The sequence below is a fragment of the Ciconia boyciana genome, chromosome 6 (assembly GCF_034638445.1).
Source record: "Ciconia boyciana chromosome 6, ASM3463844v1, whole genome shotgun sequence".
NCBI classification, from domain to species: Eukaryota; Metazoa; Chordata; class Aves; order Ciconiiformes; family Ciconiidae; genus Ciconia; species Ciconia boyciana.
This window is the reverse complement of record NC_132939.1, coordinates 11,580,572-11,602,080: the sequence shown is the minus strand read 5'-3', so window position 1 is coordinate 11,602,080 and position 21,509 is coordinate 11,580,572. Positions and strand designations below refer to the sequence as shown.

The following is a 21,509-nucleotide window of genomic DNA, read 5'->3' as shown; positions in this document are numbered from 1 at the left end:
GCATTCATTTTTGTGCATAGAAAATGTAACAAGATCTCTGATATTCTAGAGCTGAAAAATTAGCAGTGAGTTAGTAAATAAGTTGAAAATGACAATTTTGGCCAGTTATATCTGTGTTTCCAAGATAGTTTATTATGCAAGCTAAAAAGATCAAGCATTTCTTCATAACAATGCCCACCCCAGACCAAAGAAGAGCAGCAGAAGAGTTATCCATGTTACAAATCTCGGTCATAAGCCTGTTTACTTGCTTTTGAAATATGATATTGTGGTAGAGAAATTACAGAAATAGAAAGCATTTCAGAGTGAATGAAGAGCAAAATATTCTTATTCTTGCTGAACAAGTGCCTAAGTGCTTCCAATGGCAAGGTAAACAATTTCTAACATATTCCTGATCTAGAAAAAAAGAATCAGTTCAAACAGTATTTTGACTCATCAGCCAAGTTTTGAGCCTGCTCATAATTTTCTCACTAGTTTTGAATCCTGTGTTTGGGAAGTGCCTGGACTGAGTGGCTGAGTCATTTTCTGGTGATTAAGTGGTATGTCTGAACAGGAAACATACTGCAAAAGGCTTAAGGGGGTTTATAAATAGAAAATGTTCTGAGGGAAGATCGTTACTCAGAAAGCAAATTCTGTTGGTACTTGACTGCATAGATGTTGCCTGTTGTACAAGACCAGTATTTTTTAATTGAAAATTTTATTTCTTTTTTAAAAAACCCTTTAATTACTTAATACTATTTCTTTACATCTTTATCTTACTCGGATGAATGCGTAGGGACAGTAATCACTTTTAAACTTCAAAATAAACTGCCTTGATAGCTGTCATTTTATTTTCAAGGCCTATGCTTTTGATTCCAAGTATACATATTTCTTTAAACTTAGTCTTGTTAAACTGACAAAATCCTGATTTACTGTGCACTTCCTATGTGCTTTCTTCTGTGATACAGAATGTGTATGTCATGTCATACATACAGAGGGAGCAAGGAATGGGACACAGAAGCTAGGAATTCCTGCGTTAACGCTGCTTCTGCCATTGTTAAATTAGCGAGTAGCCTTAGATAAGTTTTCCTATAATTTCCCTAGTTTTTCCTAGGACTGTGATTTGTCTTCACTTTGTTCTTCTGGAAAGGTAGGATAACAGCTACTCCCCCATTTCAGAATGGTATTTTACCACATGCTGAACACAAAGCATAATAGGACACTGTACGATTCCCTTGAAGTCAATGACTTTGTCCACAAAACCAGAAAGGGCATCTTTTTTTCCCCCTTCTCCAGTTATCAGCAATCTTAGGATCCCTGTCTGGTCATATTACAGCATAACTTACTGACAAACTGATCATTTGACTGAAAAGAGCAGTTCTGTCATTGTTTAAAGAGGAGCTATGTTGTTAACACAGGAAAAAAACATATTGCGGACAAGTAATGGAACTAAAATCAAACTTTCCTAATTTATAGCTGGATCCAAAGCTAACCAAAGCCAGTGGGAGTCTTTCCACTGATTTCATTAAACTTTGCATATTTGTCCACAGAAGTGCTAGTAATATAGCCCAGCCAGGCCCTGGGAGATGCTCCAACCCCTTGTTCTCAGCTGACCTTCTTTGGCCAGCGTACAGAGCTGTTAGGGTAAAAATGGTACTACATACAGTACCAAGGGCAGGCTGACCTAAACCCTGAAACAAAAAAATGCTGTAGGAAAACCCTCACTAAAAACGAAAAAGCTAAATATAAATATAAATAACAGTAAATGGTAGCAGTATTATGGGTTCTTTTGCCTCCAGGCAAGCACCTACACATTTATAAATAATGACATGCAGACATTAGTTTAGTTTAAGATGCTTATTGATGCTTTGTAGACTAATGTTTTAAGCAAAACAGAAGGCAAGAGTGGGCAAGTTTCCAAAATCTGGGTATATTGTGAAATAAAAAGTACATATAAGCTTTCTCTCCATGAGGGCATGGTGAAAGGTATGTGTTGGCTAAAAATCCTACTACTGTACACTAAAAAAAAATCTTACTCTATCACTGCCTGGAGTAAATAAGAGAAGTGTCAGGGCTCATGAAGAAAACCAGCCATTTAATTCAATTAATTAAAGATGGAATTCTGCTTGAAATGTAGACCTTTTTTTTTTTTTTTATAAGGAAGTTTCATCTGTAAAGTGTCACAGTAAGCCATTCTCTGAAACAGTCTGTTAGATAGCGACTGTATTTTACTGAAATTTAATATGAATTATCCACGTATATCTAAACTTTCGTTTACTGTCTGACAACAAATATTTGTCTGTGTGGGTGAAAGTGGAAGGCCAGACTGATCCCTAGGTCACCAGGAAGTATTGCACTAGTGTAAATAAAGCATTTGAATCCTGTGAAAGGTATTTCAAATCGACTTTTTTTAATACTGAAAATACCTTTTAGTCTTTAGCTTATACATTGTTAAACAGTATGTTGGTGAATGGTTAATACCAGATGCGTATCTTGAAAGAGCAGCATAATTGCTGCTCATTAAGAAATTGCAATATAGCTAAAAGAAGCACTTCACATGCAGAAAGAAGTGCTTTCAAATCAGGAAGGTTGAATGGCAAAAGAAGAATTCTTAGTTGTGCTTTCACTGGTCAATCTCATGTATGAATTTTAAATAACCTGTGAAGGGCACTTGAAAGAAATGCCAGTTCTGTGAACAACATGGAGCAATCATAAAACAAGCTGATGGACTAAGTTTCTGCTCAACAGGATTTCCCCTAGGAATGTGGCAGTTGTTAGATGTCTTCATTTCAGCTGTTGTGAAAACGCACTTGTGCCTAGGCTTTGTTTTCTCCCCAAGTGCTGCTGTTACCATTCCAGAGAGTTCAAAGTGGCTTTGCTCTCAGTGTGTTCAGGCTCCTCCTTCACCAGCTGAAATCTGATATTTCAACCTCTGGGTATGCACGAGCAGGAAGGGTGGAGGGATGCCAACTGCCCTGTTGACAAATTTGCAGATGCACAGGGCCTTTTTTTTTTTAATTAAATAATACCTTTATTTTACGCTGGCACTGAGACTGGAAAGCTATTGGCAGATGGTGCAACCCTGAAAAGGTCTCTCTTTAAGCTACACTTGTTTGTTTGAAGTTGCTGACACGACATGTTTAAATACTAAATTACGGAGTTCATAAAAATATTTTACAGGTTGTCAAGAACAATATTGCTTGTGCTGTGATCCAGTGAGATCACATGAGCTAAGAAAACCCAAGCGACAGAAAGCAGGCTGTTCAACAAGCCTTAGTGTTGCCCTGGAAGCTGGTGGCAACTCACGAGGTGGCACCTCTGTGTCAAGCGCTGAGCCGATAGCCAAGTGGTGGTAGGAAACGCGGTGCTGCAGAGCCTGCCCTCCCAGGGGGAGGCAGCAGTGGGGGCTGAACTGCCTGCAACATCCTTGAAATCTCCGAAGCTCATGGCACGGAGGAGAATGATCGTGGCCTTGTTCCACATGTGGTCTCAACATGTCGAATGCTCGCTGTAAAACTTCCTTTGCTCTGCCAGGTGAGCTATAGCACTTGTCTTCCCTCTCATAAGCAGCGTTGAAGACGGTTGTGTCCTCCTGAACCACTCTGCACTTGGCAGATGAGTTTTGGTAGCGCTGGTGTCTGCGCATGGCCTGTGTCTGTATGGCAGTGCTGAGCTCCTCTGGGAGCGGAGGCATCAGGTAAGGCTGAGCTCTTCCCTGCAGGCTTATGGAGAACTGACAATGCTGGAAGGGGGCCAGTTTAGCTGGGAAACTGAAGTACACTAAGCTTGAACAACTTAATTATCACATAAGGTTAAGGAGGTAAATGGCTTTAGGCCTCATTTAAGAAACCAGGGATGAAAGGCTGGAAACAGGAATAAGCTGCTTTTTTTCTGTGATCAGATAAGAAAGAGAAATCTTCAGTGCTTCCGTAGCTGGATATAAAATAAAAAACCTGAAGTTGCAGTGGGAAGTTAAAAAGCAATTAATCTTTCAGGAACATATTCCTGAGTAGCAGTCTGAGAACACTGTTGTAATTTTTACCCAGAAAGAAGTCCAGTCTTTTGAGGACAATTTTCCTAAGGTTAAGGTAGTGATTAGAGGCCTATAACTCACAACATCATAACACCAGGTTTAGGAAAAAGTCTCTTTTGTGTCTGTACTGTGGGTAGCCTATCAATGCCGTGAATATCTTTAGCTTTAGCAGTTGTGTTGCTGTGCTGCTATTTGGCCTTTGGTGAGGACCGCGGAACCCTTGCTTTTAACAGATGTCTCGGTCTTTTTGTTTGTTTTTTTTTGCAGTTGAGTGAGGTCAGAGGAAAAGTTGGTTATTGGTTTAAATGAGCATAGGATTGACTCCAGTGAAAGGTAGGAGGCTGCATGAAATTTTCTTTCTTACCAATACGCGTAGTAGCGAGAAATGTCAATATGCATATTTCATTTCATTTCATTCATTCATATGCTTTCATTCAGCATAACCACTCACCTCCTGAACCATGACAACAACTGAGTATTTCTGAACAAAGTTCACATATGCAAATGTTTGTAACAAACACATATGAATCAGATTGAAATGCAAACCAGGTAAACCAAATTTTTGTATGCATCAACACTTTTCTTGTTGAACTACATATAACCATAATGCACACAATTTCTGTGGAACCTATGGGTCCTTAGTTATTCCACTCTAATTGACAGTATCCTTTGGAAATCCATACCAAGATTATCTTGAAGAAAGAGTAAATATGACAGTAAAAATATCAGTGACATTAACTGACGTTTCCTACAGAATCCAGAACATGGAAAGGAACTTTAGAAGTTGTAATTATACATTGGCCAGAGTCCTAATTATGACATGACAGTAAAATTCACATTTCTTCTTCTTTGCCCAGACCACGAGTTTGTGTTTTAGTTGCACTGTAATAGTCTCCAAGTGCATCATGGCTACGTTTCATGTTTTTATATAAATGTTGATTGTAAATGGCATTAAACATGCATAACTCTTGTTTCTTAGCAACCTTATTTTTTAAACAGGGGGGTTGAATACATATAACTTATTTATTTTATGCTGTCAAGACAGACAATAATGTATAACAGACAAAACTGCTACCCAGCAGTTGCTGATTGATTTCTATTATCTCCATAGAGCAAGTTAGAAACATTTGTGTTTGTTAGATAATTTTAAAAAAAAGAATACATCTTCCTAGCCATTCCTTCCCGGCTAAGCATGAGAAGCAAGGTCATCTCTTCTCTAATACACCATAATGCAGCACAGTAAATGATCAGTCACTACGATCTCCCAAGTAAACTCTGGAATTGCCAAAGAAAGTAGCTCCTTCCCTGAGAATGAAAAAAAAAAAAAAAGAGATTTAGCATTAAATTTCTAACACAGGTTTGCTCATGCGCATGGAGTCATATTCATTACAGAAACAATTACAATAGCACAGAGTAACTACAAGTGTTTAACTTAAAAATGAAGAATGAGAATCTGTGAAACTGGAAGCATGGCAATTAGAAGTGTTGTGGCTCAAGACATCCTTGAGCTAGGCAAGTACGTCTGAGTGTTCAGCTGTCTGAGAAACAGTAATTTCCCTAAAATATCACCGGAGACTATCTCTGCACTCAGACTTATCATGATGGTCCTCACTGGTTCGAACTCTCTGTCATTCTTCCATTAATGGCACTCAGGGAAGACTTTGTTCAGTAACACCCACAACACATAAATAACATTTAATTAAATAAAGTCTCTGCTAAGATTTAATATGCTAACATCAAAGCATCTGGAAAGTGATCTTTGTCTCTGACAGAAGGTTTCCCACAGACAAGAAATAATCTCAGGTTCTTGCTGACAACACATACAGAATGGTTAATTTGTAATAAGCATGTATTTAGAGAAGATTCCCTTTATTCACTGACAGTCACATTCTAGGAACTATTTTAATGCAGGTGTGTGATAAATACACAAGTCTTTTGTGGTGTTTTTGTTGGGGTTTTTTTTCACAAGATTTCCCCAACATCTCTATCACAGATCACTACATTTTTCTCCTGATGTAATCTGAAGAAACCTAGCCGGCTATTTTGCAATGTGACATCCTTTAAGCAGCTGACAGTTACCGGCTCATGCAGATGTTTTAGCCCCCTAACAAAGCAGAATCTATTTACCAGCTGTACGCAGCCTGGAATCATTTGTCTTGAAAGACTGTGTGTTAACTTCAATTTCGTTATCACTTGAGCTGACATTTAAGTTTCACTTCACTCTGCAAAGTCTTAATCTGAAATCAAGTATGACCAAACTCAGAGTACATTTTCAGGGAAGGTGTTAGCACAGCAGTGCAGGACGGAAATCTTATCAGCTTTGCTGAGCTTGGTCGGTTAGTTTTACAGAGTCGTTTGTCAGCAGAATCCAAAGCAGCAAAGCTGCAAGTACTAGCTAGGAAAATGAGGCCTGATCCAGAGGAATCCATGCAAAACAATGTTTAATTACTTGATCCTTTTCTCTCTGAAGTCAGTGAGATGTTGACATTTATTTCAACAGGAGAAGTAGCTCTATGCCTTTGATATTCTCTCGTATGTACTTCTCAGAGTAGTGACTCCTGCAAATCAAAGCAGAATCAAAACTGTATCTGAGCACACAAACCCAAATGGCAGAAATGAAAATATAAAATATCCATGGAATAAAGCCCTTAGGGCACTGAGGACTCAGCATTAATAAAACGAAGACTTTTAGTGCAATAATTATGATATTCCTTAGGGAAAATATCCAAATATATCCCTGTGGAAGACTAAAATCTTTTAACAGCTGACTAAAAGACTGGCTACAACAAGGACAGGGGAAAAAAACGAAAATAATAATGATTTATTCTACCTTTCATAATGTCCACCTTATTTGATTATCTGTCAAATCTTCTCAAAATTCAAATATACCTTACAAAATGATATGTGTCCCAAGAGAAGTTTCAAACTTCTTAAGGTTCTGGTTGTTGCTTTTCAGAACTCAAAAAATGTTTCCATGATTTGTAATTACAACATCACCGAAGCTGAAATTATCCCTTACGTGAAGTGAAATGACACTGAGATGTGACTCTGTTGTAGGAATAAATACGGGATTATAATTTTATGCCTTACTAAAATGAGAGTTGTCCTAGAGAGTTTGAGGCTCAGCTGCCTTCAGAGAAGGAATTTTTGGATTCATTAAGTGAAGATTTTGAAGAGGCTGGTGCTGGCTAGCTGGGTACTCTCTGTATGAGATTGCAGTTATCTAAGTGTCTTAGGAAATGAATCAGTTAATATTGAATGACACTGGGAGCAAGAGATGATCCTGTGCCTGGATTTGGTTTATTATTAGAAATTTCACATCAGTAAAAGCCTTTTTAGCTTCAGGGAGATTTAACCAGCAAAGACATGTGATCCAAAGAGTGAAATTTCCTAGATTTGGGTCAGTAACCTGCATCAGACAAGCTCTATCTCCTTTTGGTCAAAATATCAGAGAAAATATTCACACACCGGGGGGGTGAGAGGTGGGGGTGGGGGCACGGGACACCAATCCAAAAAACTAAAAACCCCACCCCCACCAACCCACCCCCACCCCCGCCCAAAACCCAAACAGAATATTTGTGCTGAAGAAAGACAGACGAATGTCACCAACCTGGGGATGTGTTACTGGCCAGGTGTGCTGTGGGATAGGTTGTTAGGGCTTGCCCTCTTAAAGGCTAGAGGCAACACAGTGCAACTGCAAGTCCTGGCAGTTCTGTGCCAGGGTGGGAGAGCCCTACTACTGTTACTGCAGCAGAAGCAGGGAGTGTATGAGAAATTGCTGATATGAGGAAGGTAGGGTGATGAAGGACCCATCCTCAAACTTCCCTAACAAATGAGCTTGTAGTCATCTGTGGGAAGAAGGCTAGAAAATTAGCTAGGTGTGTTTTCTTGGTACTTCTGTCTGGTTTTTAAATTAAGAAGCAAGGATCCTGTGGAATAGTTTAAATATTCATTATTTACCAATGAACCAAAGAGTTCTGAACTGTTCCTCAATAGACATGTATAACTCTGTTAATGTGTTTAGAAACTTGAACAGAAATGTTGCTTAGAAGGTGTCTCACACTAGAATAGTTCCATTATATGCTAAGGGTATTATCTGATACATTCAGGATCGGGTAGGAAGGGCTATTTCCTGCACATGTGGTAAGAAAATCCAGCTATTCCAGGCTCCAGGAAAATTATATGCTCCCACATAAAGAATTCAGCTTCCTTTCCTTAGATCTATTTTCTTTTCCTCAATCTATAAAGCAAAATTCCTTTAAAAGAACCGCTCTAATGGCTTTATATGTTCATTTAAAACAAAAAGCATTACTGAAGGAAGAGAATATGAAAATCTGTATTTAACTACTGATTCTCACCAGAGATGAATATGACGAAAAACTTCAAACCAAGAGCAGGAAAATACCTATGCTACCCATAATGGCCTTTCATGTGATGTAGTTGAATGCCAAGGTTTTACCCTCATATGAGGGCTTCACCCTCATAAGCCCCCATGAGGTAAGGAAGTCTTACTACCATAACCCTATAGATCATGAACTGATAACACACCATGTATGCGTGACCTCTCAAAGTCATAAGGGAGATGAGTGGAGGAGGAGGGAGTTCAGTGTGGTCCCCTGAGACCCAGGCTGTGACATAACAATAAGACCATCTCTTTTGTATAAAAAAGTTCAGTTAACTTTGAATAAATCCACAATTAATCAGAAAAGATCAGACAGGTTGTTTAAATACCACAAGAAGGGCTTTTATTATGTTGGATATCTGGATAGAATTACATATACAAGAGTTTGAATAAATAGGCTTGCACATGTCAGGAAGGGGAGTGCTTTACATAATCAGCCACAGTGAGGGGATGAACATCCTACAGTGGAGTTAGCCGGCATGGCTTTATACTAGTTGATGAGGCTGGATTGTTTTTCATAAGGGCTATTCTTGTTCCTTTTTCCTATCCTTTCAACGGGGGAGAACAGGCTAGGTCTGAACAAAAAAAAATTTTACAAAGCAGCTGCACTGTTAAAAATAATGGGTTAGGAACTTGGAAGGGGAGGCTGCACAGCACCCCGGGGAGTTTCCCTTTATGGTTGCATGTCCCACGCTTCACATAAGGGAGGGGGTCTAGGGCAGCCAACAGAGCCACATGTAACGCCAAATTTGTGGTTCTTGATTAGTGTTTATTAATCTAATCTTCACTGAAGTGTGTTCATCTTAGCCCAGAGTGATTAGACTGTATCTTAGTTATGTTTTCCTTTGGAGAGGTGTGACTGTGGTGGGTGTGACTGTGAATAAAGAATTTCTTCATTCTGGTTAAGTAACATCTAGTGAAACATAATTTTACAAGATGGTTTTGATAATAGTTAAGATTAGTGAGTGTGAACTGTACGTTCATCTTTTGGCCATTTTCAAAGCTCAAATATTTAAGGACAATCAGTAAATACACTTCTAATATAGTTATTAGAACAGCAAGGTACCTGGTGGTCTTCGTGCAGCCCCTGACATGCCTCCCTATGGAGTGCATAAAAATTTTGGAAGGACTTGGCAGGAGAGGGTTATCTTTTTATTGACTTCTTAACTTTTTCTGAGAGGAGTGGAGGGAAGAGGACAGCTGGTAAAGGTGAAGAGATATATGGGAGGCCAGTGCTGTAAGCGTCTTTCCTAACCAAGAAGGAACGTCTTTCCTAAAGAAGGAAGTTTTGGAATATTTCCCAGGAGGGGTTAAATTCTTTTTGACACCGTCTTTCCTGGGTTCTCTGTGGAGGAATCTTGCTTTCATGTGGCTCTCAACGCTGGACTGAAACTAGGAGGACTTTGTACAAGTCATATAGATATTGTTTCTTTCATACACACATCCCCCTTTGCTAACTACAGATCACTTTTGCTGGAAGTTTGCCGAGAGCATTTTCTCATTCCTTGTTCTTGCCTTCCTCAAGGCTGCTAAAGAAGATAGTCTTTTAGATAACAGGGAAACAGTATGCACCATTATTTCTATATTCTATCTTTTATCACTTTGAGGAAAAAGTACATTTAATCTCCCAAAGTTAAATAAGCAGATAAACATACTGCAATTCAAAAGTTAATGATTGAGTAAAACTTGGGTTCAGCCAAGCACAATGCAAGAAGCTAGAAGACAAATTTCAACCCAAATGAGCGGTATTTTCCACAACAAAATGCTTACCTTGAGGTGAACAAATTATTTTAGAGAGTTGGTTAAATGCTTGGCTCATTAGAGACTGTGTTACATTCACTTGTGCGTGGATAAATAGGGCCACATTCGCACTTGTTTTCTCTCCACGTTTTCCAAAGCAACTTTAAATTTGGCTCAGAGCAGGCAAGTGTGGAAAAAAAAGGTCGGGTAGCTCATGTCATGGCAGACTAGGGTCCTGCTCCCTTGTTCTGCCACAGCCTTCTTCAAGGTCACTTAAGGTAGAGTGTCTGTGTGGCACATGTCAAAACATTTATGGATGTTTTAAGTTACCTAAAAGTAGGCCTGCTGAGGATTTTATCAGACCTTTCGGGTAGTAGATACAAGCTTTAGCTGCGGAGCATTTTGCCCTCCCTGTTGCAGCAGTTCAAGTGAATCCTAATTGTTTTTCTTCCTTTTCTCTTTTCGTAAGACTTCAGTTCTACCGTTAGCACGGCGTTGTTACTGTTGATAAAAGTCAAGGAGTGTAGCGTAAGTGCTGTTAGTTACATCTTGAACTTTCTTTCCCGTGGTTTCCCGTTCGCTTGCTGACCTAAATCTTCTTAAATCTCCTGAATATATGACCACCTTTAAGCCTCCTCAAACGTAGAACCTAGACAGGCAAGAGGAATCATTTCCGAGCGCCCCATTTCACGCTCCGCCGGATGTGCTGACAGAGACACCACTTCCCCAATTTGCAGGTGGCATCTTCGCCGCCGCCCACGCGGTCCCTGCGCGGGGAGCAGCAGCGGGGGACGCCGCTCGGGGCCGGGCCGGGGCCAGCAGGTGCGCCCCTGCCTCCAGCGCGGGCTGCGGGCGGAGCGGGGTGCGGGACCCACGCGGCACCGGTCACGGCCGGTCCCGACAAGCCACGAGGGGGCGTGGGGAAAGAAAAAAGTCACGATCGGGGCGGCGGGGGAAACGCACCTTGCTCGAGGCGCAGGGGCGCCGGCTGCTCGCACGGGGCTGGGGCGGCCGGCCCGCCCCGGCCCGCCTCGGCCCGCCCCGGTCCGCCGGCCCCGCCCCGAGCCGCCCGGAGCCGCGGCGAGCCGTGCCGCGCCGCCCCGAGCCGAGCGGCGGGCAGCATGCGGAGCGGCGCCGGCGCCACCGGTAGGTCCGCGGGGCGCGCTGCCGCGGGCGGAGCAGGTGCGGTGGGAGCGGGGCTCCGGCGGGCGGCGGCGCCCGGGGCCGGAGGGTCCCTCCGCGGGCGAGGGCAGCCGGAGCCGGGCTCTCCCTCCGCGGGTGGCGGCGCTCGGCGCCGCGCCGTCCCTTCGCCGGGCGCGGGCGGCTGGCGCCCGGCTGAGCGCGGAGGGCTGCGCGGCGGGTGCCCGGCGGGGCGGGCGGCAGCTTGCTGCGCCCGACCGGCTGGGCTGGGCTTGGCATGGCTGGGCTTGGCTTGGCGGGCTCGTTTTTGCCGGCCGTGGCACTTGCCCGGCGGAGGGCTGAACCTGCCCCCTGCGCGTTCGCGGTAAGGCAGGGTGGCTTCGTGGGCTGGCGCTCGCGCTGCGTCGGAGGGCGACGCGGGAAAAGTAGAAATAATCTTCAGCTTCCGAAGTACCCTGGGAGTAGGGCAGCAAAATGCTTTCGCAATGTTACAACGCTGAAGTGGGCTGTTGGGTTGGACGCGCCTTAGTGAGCGTGTTAATCAGCGTAACGTCCTTCTCTGCTCACCTTTTGGGCTAATTGAATATGGCATCTGTTGGGTTTTTCTATGTGCTTTGAAGTACGTCTTAACCTATGATAGTAATTGTCTTGTCATGCTCACTGCGTTTTTACTGTGTAAATTCAGCATGTGACTTGAATTCAGATAGCTGGCCGTGGGTTGGCTCGAAGACTGATGATTGTAGATGTATTTGCCCCTAGGCTTATAGGGTTGAGCCAGTATCAAAAAGTTTTAAGTTCTCTCTCGGAGAGAGAGAAACTTATCGGAAAAGATCTGGAAGTCGCCGTCAACTTTAACAACCGTTTATGATGGGCAACCTTGCTGGTACTTTCAGCCAAAATACAGTCTGAGCGTGGAAACCAAACTGCATTCTTGTATCTAAAGATCAAAACTGAGGCGTGTTGGCATGGCCAGGAAACTTCGTATAACCGTGGACTTCCTTCTTTATTTTTTTTTCCTCCTTAGAGACTGTAAATCTTGTAATAAGGTGGGGCAGTGCGGTCTCGTGCCGCCAGGCCCGGCTGGGGTGTAGCTGCCCCCTCTCTGACTCTGCTGTTGGTTTTGAGGAAGTTCTTAATCTCTCTGTGACTCAGTGTCCTAATCTTTAAAATGGCTTAATAAGACTTGTCACACTTGCCTCCCAGGGATATTAACATCTAATTGATGTTCATGAAGTGCCTTGATCTGGGAGAAAAGAGGGCATCTTGCTTCCCTCATTTCGCCATGCTATATTGGTGGCTAATTATATTACATGGGTGGAAAACAGATTATCCAACAACCAAACTGGAATTCATGTCTGTTATCGTTTACACAAGCACTCTAAATAAGTGTATGTCCATGTATGCTTAGTTTGAAGTTATCTGGGTATTTATCTAAATACGGTGGGTTTTATCCTCTCTGGAGGATGCATCTGAAAAATGCACTTCTAAAATACTGTATTGGAGCATCAGCAAACTTTTGCTCCTAACTCTAGAGATATTATAGAGTTTTTCTCTGTGTATTATGAGGTCAGTAAACATTATAAGAATTAAACTTATGTTGCCTCACTTAACACTCAGCGTATCCTTGATCTTAGTCTTACTCAGACTGAATCTGATGTTCAGTCTCAGTTTTTGTCATGTTTCACTTCTTTAGAAACTTGAAAAATGTGCAACAATTTTACAATTCTCTGCTTGAGAATACAAGTTGTCGTCAAAATACAAGTGCTGTATTTATCTGTGTAACCATTTTACTTGCTGTCCAAAGCAGTAATTAGCCACTTTACTCCCCTGACTTGAATCTCACCCCACCTCCTCCTTATCACTGCCGCCTCCCCCCTCAGGCAGATAGCAAAGCTGGCAGTGGCAATAGCGCAGGGCTGGGGTGATGGGGTCACCAGCAACATACGCCAGAAGACATCAGTATTCCATAAATCAGCTGGTATGAATGGACACACCCACCTACAGCACAGGCATAATGGTCTTTTTCAGCTAAAGCCTTGGGTTGAGAAATTCTCAGTCCTTTTCCTACGTCTTGGATTCTCCATACTGCAAGGCTGTGTGCTGGGAGGCTGCTTTATGATGAGGCTGACTAGCCAGGTACCAGCGCATTCGACTCATGCATTTTATTCAGTTCTCCTTTTCAAGATTGCTGCTGCAAAGCATACATTATCCCCCACATTAAACAGACCTGCCAAGTTGATACCTGAAAAACCAAGGGTTTAAAATGCTGCTTGACATAGGTTAGTGCTGTTCTCTTCGTAGTACTAGAAAAAGATATTGGAGATGCAGCTTATACTGTGTAGTGGAGAAATGAAGTTCCGATAGGAAACCGAAGGATGCTGCATCCAAATTCCTCTTGCTGTGTGGCCTGCAGCAAGTGACGTGACTTTTCCTGCCCTATCTGTAAAGCTAGGTAAATTCTTAGAAAACCAATAAAGTATACAGAAATTAGGAGTCGGCTCTGTTTGAACCTCTGATTATTATTATTTTTTTGTTCTTAGTTGCCTTAATGCTGCCCTAAAGATGCACAGCAGTAAAATATCCCTGATATCAGGGTGGTGGTTGCACTGCTGTTTGTGAGGAGTTCAGGTTTCCTTCAGTTTTGTCTAGAATCTAGAGGTAAGTATGATGTGAAGAGATTTTGGTTTTTTTAAGATAACTCTGAAGCAGAGTTTTCTTGTCTGGTGTCCATGTCCCATTCCTTGTGGAGATGAGAGAGCCTATTTTTTGGCTGGAGATGTTCTTTAGGTATAAGAAACCATAAAACAAGAGAGGTGATTGCTATCCGGTTTCTCTGTGAGTATGCTTTAAGTCTTTCACCTCTTTTAGCATGTACCTTGTATCTGCTCCAGCTGTCTCACTGCTCTGGTATTTTATAATTAGCATCTTGAAAACTCTAGGGAAAACTTTCAAATGCTATATATTTCCCACTGGGACTCTTCCACGTGGCTGTAACATTTGTTGTGAGTCCTTGGTAACGTGTATCTGTTCCTCAGGAGTCCTTCGTCTCAGTTTGATTCCCCTGGCGTCAGCAGAAAAACCCCTGTTTTCTAGTGGAAGAGGCTTTGCTTCTTAGGGGCATGGTGTGTTTTGACTCCCTTAAAATGAAGACTATTTCAGATGACTGAATTGAGGTCTGCCTCTCCGTACGGTCCTTCTGTTTTCTCAGCTTGCTGGCGTGTTGTGTTCAGAGCCAACGAGCTACAGGAAGGCTGAGGGGTTGCTTTGTATGCCTGTACAGGCAGCCCAGCATGCCTGCATCTGTATAATGCATGTGTACCTGTATAATATACATTTGGCGTGTGCGTTTTGTATGTGAGCAAATTGTTTCTTTGACGCACCTTTTCTTTTCAAGCTCTTTCTGTGTGAGGAGTCCATTAATTTGAAAAACGCAGCCTCTGCTCTGTGCCTGGCACCCTGACTGCTAAGGGATGGCACGCTGTTTGCTTTGCTCATCACTAGGACCAGTTTTAGAGGTGTTTATGCTGCAGAGTGACTCCTTCAGAAGTGGTATTAGTAGTTCGGGGTATTCCAGCATGGTACGTTAGGCTGTTTCCAGAAAATACAGATATTCTAAATGAAGACTATTAAGTGTCCACTGATTCAGTGACTGTGCAGATACATAGTTAATATTGTATTGTGACACATTCTGGAAATTGCTGGGTTTATTTTTGACATGGAGAAGATGACTAAGAATAACTCTTTCATCTATGCATAGTTACATTTACAAGCAAGTAAAAACTTCCCCAAAATGATCTTTAGTCATATTTAGACTCTTAGTTCCATGAAAGGAAAAAAATTCAGACTTGTGCTTAAATCTGAGCTGCGTGTGCTATCAACCCCTCTTCCTGCTCTGGGCTGTTGTTCAGTGAGGGGGTTTGGGTTTTTTGTTTTGTTTTATTATCCCCTCCAAATTTTAGTGGGCAATGTACTGTGCGGAGAAGGGGGGAAGAGAAGCCCAGTTTCTTGTTGGGAAAGGTAGACCCTACCTCAACACAAATTATGACAGAGACTACTGCCCTAGCTTATATTCAGTTCGAGTTCTGATTACTTTTATTTCAGTGTCCCAGTAACACTGATGTAACTGGGAGAAAAGTCTGAACTTGGGTTCATTTCTTCTTACTTTTTTCCTCCTAGAGCTGTTATGGTAAGACCTGGTGAAGAGGGAATAATTCTGAAGACGACCCATGGGTTCAAAGATCACCTGCCTGTCTGTTTCTGGACACTTTGCTACATTTTGTTAACTGGTCTGGGAGAGCTTCCTATTTGGGGCCTGACTCCTTCAGGCAGATGGTTTATTGAATTGTGTGATGGGAATATGTGGATTAGATTTAAACTTCTGTTCTTGTCACTGGCATTTCATCTGCATTGGTCTGGACAAATAATGCCAGCAGTTTCTCCACTTGCTGCATTCAGCCACATGGATATTACCAATTCAGTTTTTAAAATGGCTGTGCCTGGCATTGTAAGTGTGTGTTGTGGAGTTTTGGCTTCTTAAAAAGCAGGTTCTTTGGATCTGTTAGTTCATGATAAATCCTTCTCAGACCTTTTAAGCTTGCAGCTTATTGCCTGTGTAGACTGCAGTAATGCCCAAGGGGGTGTTACGGTTTATCCTTCTGTGTAACTGCCATAGCCAAGCATCAAAATAGAATTTCCAAAGCCAAGTGAAATTTTTGTTGCGAATACGTGGGGATGTTTTATAATCAACTTTAAATAGTCTTTGGTAATTCAATTGCTTATCTTAAATCTTCTGCATATTTTATGTTTTTAATTTTTAATATAGTGTTACTTTTGAAAGACTGAGTACATCAAAATACTACTTGGTGCAGATAACATATTTTGCCATGTTCTTACCTGAATAGGCAACTCCAAAAGCCAATGGGAAGGCTTTTAAATCTTCCAAGATGTTTTTGCCCAGTCTGTCATGTGCAAATCATATGTGATGGAGTCCAGCAAAAAATTATTAACAGTTTAAAAAAAAAAAAAAGCAAAGCAGAAGGTGGAGCAGGAGCAGAAGATGCATTTTCCCCTCTCTTTGAGAAGACTTGGGTTTGGCAGATAGTGGAATTCTTTTTTGCATGTAATCGGATCAGAGTATATCACAGCAACTATAATCTGTGTTATTGGCTGAGGTGAGTCCCATCTGTTAGTGGTGTTAGGGATGTGCAGTACCCTTGGCCTCTAAACTTGTGCACATAGGGAGCAGCACGGAAGGATTTAGAGAAACAAGTGCAGTCTCTGAAGGCAGTTGCTAAAAGCAAGGGAGAAATTCATAATGCAACACAATGCTCTCTGCTGACACCCTTTCCAGCTGAAAAACCCCTCTGGTTAAGCATTACCCTTAATGAACTTTAGAAGATAGTGGGTAGTTTTTGGCTTCTGCTTACTCATGAGATCAGCTTCTTTTTGTACGGGATCATCTATTGTATATGCTTGTTAGCGGGCTGTTTATTATGGATTTTCTATATGCTGTGTCACCTTGTGCTGAGCTGGGGAATAATTTTAAGTAGCAATCTGAACTGATCAGGAGAAATTTCTGGGCTTGTATTGCAGGAAGTACTTGGGCTTGACTTCATGGTAGTAAGTGTACAGATAGTGCTGATTTTATTTATTTATTTATTTAAAATATTCTTGTCATCGTCACTTCACCCCCGCTGTGGATCTGGCACATTATATACTTGTACACTTGAATCTCCATTGCTTTTCTCCTGGTAGAGGTCATACAGGAGTGAGCATCCTGAGAAGAGAACTTCTCCAGGTCTCATTTCCATCCTAGCTAGACTGAAGGAACTCCTGATGAAATGTGATATTTGGGTTTGGATAATTTATGTGAATGAGTTCTCTTTCAGATCCAAACTCCTAGCCTTCTGCTCAGTGTTTGGTTTTCCCCTTTCACTGAGTGCTAAGGATTCCTATGGCTGTCACCTGTGCAACCAACTGCTTCTATCAGTTCAGAAAATTCTTTAAGTAATTGCACAGCTGTAGGCACAGAAGAATATTGAAGTCGAGAGCTGTTTTTCAGATTTCAGAGTCTTGCTTCATAAGATGAATGCAGATTGTAGGTTCCTCCCATTTCTGTCTATGGATTTTTGAAAGTAACAGCTGACACTCCTCTGTACAGTATTAGTGTTCAGAACATTAATGTGGCTGAATGAGTATCAGATATGTGCACATGTTTAAGGCTTGGAAACAAGCTCAATAAGTATGAACTATTGGTGCATATTCAAAACTGAATCCAGTGGATGTAACCAAATACCTCTTGCTGTAATTCCTCTCTGAAACACTGCCCTTGCACCAAGTCAACATTAGGTGTCCTAGCAAATGCATTAGGAGGAATAAGGCTTGCATAAAGAACTAAGCACATCCCAACAGCTAACCTGTTAAGACAAAAGAAACCGTCTTTCCGTTGTTCTGTTGGGGGGGTGTATGTGAGAGGGGAGAAGGGTTAGGGTGGTTGACTTTATTTCCTGGAAATGAATAGCATACATTTTTCAGTGCATAAAACGGATATTACTCAGTTTGTGACCTGCTTCCTAATAAAAGCATCTTGAAGCGGGGATTGGTTTAAATCTGTTGCCTGCATTCCTGACATACGTTATTGCGTGATGCTATCTTGTCACAGAGGCATGCAGTGTGCCATGATGTATAAATAACCCTGTGTGTCAAAGGTAATTTGAGACAATGTGCCAAATATTTAATGAAGTCTTGGGTCTTGTCCTGGGTACCTGGTGTATATTTGGGAGTAGGTATCTGAGCTGAAACTGCAGCAGAGGGGTGATGAGTAAGGTAACACTCCCCAGCACATACTGCGGAGCTACTCTGTATGGTTCAGTAAGACACAACCAGCGCTACAGGTCAGCTACATCTTGTTTGTAACTTTGATGCTTAGATAAGTGGACAGGGAAAATAGGTTAATGTGCGCTAGGCCAACCTGCTTTGTGCATGTTGTAGGGAAAAAACTGCCTTTAGTATCCTCGGTGGAGTAATTCTAATGAATACTTCACATGTCAGTTTTCAAGGTAAATATAGCATAGAGAGGGGAATGGCTTTATTCCTCCACTTCTCCCCTAGAGGCGGACGCAGCAGGATGCCAGCCTCTGGCAGTGCGGCACGCTTTGTGCGTCAGTGCAGAGTTAAGGTATCTTGGGGCTGGCATCTTGGGGCTGGCAGCGGCCCTGCGAGGGAGATGGCTTTGGGAGGTGCGAAGCAGCAGGTGCTGGCACGGGCAGGAGGAGCTGCGCTCTGCGCCCACAGCTCGGCAGAGGCCTGGCTGTGCGTGGCAGAGGGGGATGCTGGCCCCTCGCTCGGGGAGAAGGTTTCTGTCTGGGTTTCCTTCTGATCTGACATTGAAACTCCGCAATGGAGAGTGTATTTTTGTGGGAAAGGAGATCCACAGGGTCTTTATCTTAACACTTGCCTATGCAAAAATGCAAAGGGCAGGGTTATCTTCTGTCTCTCAGTTTTCCTTATTACTGAGGAAGGAGTTGTGATTGTTTCCCGAATGCATGCATGTAGAGGGCTCCAGCAATATTTCTAATGCTTTTTCATGACAAATGCAGAAGCTTGATAATATCGTAAGGCTTTCTTTACGCACACATTTAAATATATACCAGTGAACCTGCATATAGCTACTTCTTTAGCTACTACGTGACTTAATGAAGGGATTGATGTTATTAGAAACTTGTGTGTAGAAGCACCTTCAAGCTCAGTTACAGAGTCAAAATGTTTGTCTCCCATTTATTTTATGCTTATCATGCGTTAATACAGAACAAAAGGAATTACGCAGCTATTTCAGAGCAAGGTGAGACATTTTCATGTGCTGTCCACACCACTTCCCTCTTACAAAGGTAAGTCCAAGGTTCAGCCTGACATTCCATGAGATACACAAATCGCTTAACACTGTATTTGACAGTTTCTTGCCTCAGCTTTATCTAACGGAGCATTTGTATGTGTCCTTCATATGGTCAGGTAAAGCAGGTAGTTCTACAAAGCAATGTCAATATGAAACTCTTCTGCCCTTTGAGGTAAAGCTTTGTGGGTTCTTTGACAAGTAAAACATTCAACACGACATAACTGACCCAGAATGTGAAGGTGATCTGGCTCATTTGAAATCTCAAGTTAATATAACCACAAACACTGGCTTCTGGAAAATAGCTGTATAATTATTTGTGTCACTTTTAGTTCACTGATTTCTAAGATAAATAAAGGAATGGCATATATAGTGTAGCAGGTCTGCATTCGCATACAGGATTTAATTTAGAAGTAAATATCAATATAGATATACATCACAGGTTTTTCACTGTAATAGTTCTAGTGCGCAAAGAGACTGTGAGCCGCTACTTTGCAGTTTTATTTGCTCTACTGAAGTAACATACAGACAAGCAAAGAATGGCAAGGCTTTCCTTGTCTGCCTGCCTAATCGGCTGTCATGTAGCCAAATGCCTGCAAAGTTTATTGAAAATGTGTGTGAGAGAATGAATTATTGGTACTTCGACAAAGTATAACACAAACTTACTTCATTACTTTGTCTGACTTTCCTACTAGGTATCAACAGACTTTGTAAGGTTGTGATCAGTGCTTCTGATGAATTCATGGAAGCCTTCATTGCATTTATTTTTAATGACTGTTTCTCTAATGAGAAAAATACACCCTTGTCATACTAAGAAGCAGCTCATGTTTTGAATCCAAATTTTCTACTTTCCTTATGGGTTTTGTCTGTTGTCTAATATTTTGCTGGGGTATTATGCCAGATACAGGGCTGAAATTAATGTGTCTTTTTAATTTTGGAGGAGGAAGTGAACCCAAACAGTGTTTTCTTCCTTTGGCTGATGATTCTATTACGATTTTAGTTATTATTCTGCTTTCTTGGGGGAAGATATCCAGAAGAGAGAGCGCTTTTCTCTTTTCTACCAGGTCTGGGGAACTTAAAATGGAAACTAATTGATTGTTCTGGTCCTAGTCATTAGAAACTAGTATTGACAACATAAGTATTACCTCTCACAACTAGAATTAAGCAAAAGAGGCAACATTTACATTAATTATTTACCTTACAGGCCTATATTGACATGAATAGTCTCTGTCAAGTGCACCTGTGGTCACCTTTCTATTTTTAGAAATAGGATCCTAACTTCTAATATTTCTTACCTGATATATTTTAATCTTAAATAGAATATTAAGTCATTGTCCTGTGAGAATAGTTGTTTTGTATCTTGTGGTGTGTTGGTGTTTTCTTGTTAAGGCTTCTTAAGCTTCATTTGCAATGTTCGGTCTTTTCCCATATTTACAGATTGGTGGGAGGGGGGAGATAAGAAGAAATTACCTTTATTTTCAAATTGGTGGTTGAGTATTGACTTACCCGAGTACACGCTTAGTCATGTGCTATGATGCTGATGAGTTTCGCTTGGCACACCCCAGCAGATGCAGTCCCTCCCCTGTTTTCGGCAGAGCCATCTTCTCTGTGGTGCAATTGTAGCTGACTGGATTTGTTTCACAGCAGTGACATGGTGTAACGATAACCGTGCTGATGCTAAGGGGAGGTGGAAACAGCTGAACGTTTTGCTTGTGTAGCATGTTTAAAAATTGCACGCAAGATATTGTGACTTGAAGGTGTTGGTCAGTGTCACTTACAAAACTGCAGCGATCTTCTGTAAGACGGTGTCAAAGTTGCAGTGAGACTCAGGCCAAAGGTGCTTTTTTCTTCCACCAAAGTTGTATTTTAGTTGCTCGTTCAGTTTTTTTGCCTTTACGTGTGTTTTCTCTCCTCCAAGCCTATATTCTAGGTTATGTTCCTATCGCTTGTGATTAAAATTCCAGCAGTAAAATTTTCAGCTTTAAGCTGTGGATGCGCTGGTGTGCAACCTCGTAGGGATCGGAAAAATAGGATGTGGGTAAGAATGTAGAGAAATCCATTTGGGAACTGCTGTGGTGATTGTGTTGGTAACTGTTGCTAATAATCTGGGTTTTCTGTCTGGGAAGTATAAGCATGTTGGATTTATTGTAGTTCTTAACACGTGAAGGATCTGTGCCTATAAGGTTACAGCAGTCTGTCAGAGCCTGCATGGACTCTACTTGGTGAAGGTAGCGCCTGCGAGCGCAGGGCACTTCCTCTGCCTGCTTGGGCATTCTGTACATCCGGAGAAGTGGAGTCACGTTAGCAGTGGCTGTGCTGAACGTCCTTGG

General features: G+C 41.9%; 1 protein-coding gene across 14 annotated transcripts in view; it reads left to right on the top strand.

The window, feature by feature from the left end:
* The first annotated feature begins 11,141 nt into the window (after positions 1-11,141).
* The window catches only part of MICAL2 (microtubule associated monooxygenase, calponin and LIM domain containing 2), a 135,651-nt gene continuing 125,283 nt past the window's right edge, over positions 11,142-21,509 (top strand). For 13 of the 14 annotated variants that reach the window (XM_072864933.1, XM_072864930.1, XM_072864928.1 and 10 more), the window contains exon 1: positions 11,142-11,297. The gene's annotated coding sequence lies outside the window, so the exon portion shown is untranslated. The remainder of the gene's footprint in view (positions 11,298-21,509) is intronic. The other variant, XM_072864935.1, reaches the window with a different exon arrangement.